Source organism: Pollicipes pollicipes, unplaced genomic scaffold, assembly GCF_011947565.3.
Source record: "Pollicipes pollicipes isolate AB1234 unplaced genomic scaffold, Ppol_2.1 Scaffold_4002;HRSCAF=4701_pilon_pilon_pilon, whole genome shotgun sequence".
NCBI lineage: Eukaryota > Metazoa > Arthropoda > Thecostraca > Pollicipedomorpha > Pollicipedidae > Pollicipes > Pollicipes pollicipes.
Window position 1 is genome coordinate 42,369,290 of NW_023596420.1, and position 1,674 is coordinate 42,370,963.

Genomic DNA, 1,674 nt, shown 5'->3' on the forward strand with positions numbered 1-1,674 from the left:
ACTCAGAGGGTGCGCCATTTGCCTCGCCTGGTTATCAGATGCCAAAGTCGCGACGCCGACCCAGGTCGCGTTACAGCTGATGAGCCACGCAACAGGCCGATCTGTCAGAACACCGGTACTCTTGCACTGTTCGTTTACACTGTTGTCGGTTGGAGCTTCGCAACACGTGCTAGTGTGACCCCCGCCCAGAGTGCGGAGTAAGACGCCGCCCGTAGTCGTGGCTTTAAGGGGTGGTGACGGCTTAACCGTCGAGCCACAGATCATTCGCGGCCAAAACAAATCGATCAAAATCTGACGAATGAAAAACACAACATTCCGAACCTACAGAAGAGCTACAATGATTGAGAGCACTTCTGTTCCCTACACAAAATATAAACGTCGCGCGATATCTCGTCACGTTTAGGCACGAACAAGACCACACTATATACATGCAAGTGCGCAAGAAAAACACGAAAAGGACGCTTCTAACAATTCCAGAGTAAAGCTGTCACTGCGTGGGCGACTGTAGAAGTAAATATTAATGATTGTCGAGCTGGTGGCATCGTTGGATGAATCGCTGGTAAACAAGACGCCGCACATCCATGCGTGCACCACTCCAGAAGACGCGATAAAGCGAGGTTGCTTTCTTCTTACACCTTTCCTAACTACAACTCAAGACGCAGAATGAGCCTGCCGAGTCATTCGCAGCCAAGAGTGTGCGCTGTCTCTCGCGCTTACGCGAGCGGCGGCGACGCTAACGGGAGTCATTATCAATGTTAGCTTCTTCGATATCAAACGAATAACATTTTGTTGCAGTCGTGTCGTTTATCCTGCAGATGGTCAGACAGTGGATAGTGGACAGCGGGCCGGCTTACACGGCGACTACTGGCACATGAAGTATAAACAAATCGTAAAGACGTGACAGCTGATGGTGGCAAGGAGACCGGACAGTCAGCTACCCGGAAACGTACGCTGTCGCCATAATTCTCATAACCGATTTCTCTTTCCGCTGAGCTTAGCCATGAACCCCTCCACCAGCCGGGTCGGAAGCGGTCGCTGGCGGCCGTCGCCAGAACGGCCCCTGTGACGCGCCCTCGAGCGTCGGGCGGAGGATAGCAGCGGGCGGAGGGCACAGGACCAGCCCCAGAATCGGTCGGCGATGAGGTCAGCCGAGAACCTCACCGGTGCGCTAACTGTTTGTTTCCGTCTTATTGTTTGAGCGCAGTCGGGCACGCTTTTTGCTCCAGTGGAGTCGGAGTCAAAGTCATCGCACGGCATGGTCTTTTGCGTTGGCAATGACCCCCACAAACAAAGGTCAGAGCCATGGGATCATTTGGCCCAGGTACGTCACCGAAACGTAGCGGGGATCTTTAAGTCTCGTGCAAACCTGTCATACAGACGCTCTGCTCACTCCCGCACAGGGCGTCGAGGCAAAATGCGGCATTTCTCTCCGGTCATAATGCTTCCTTGTCGAGACAAGCCCACCCATTCGGTGGGAATCGGACTCCCGAGTCCAGTGGTGCGCCTCGGACTCGCACGTCCGCCACTCGCACGCGTGACACGGAGCAGGCGTGCGGCCACTCTGCCGTCGGGACGGCGACGCACTCCGTTCGGTTAAGTCATACGTATACAGAATCCGCTGATCGCTCACATCAAAACTGGGTAAACCATACGACTAGCTATCCGTGGATAGGA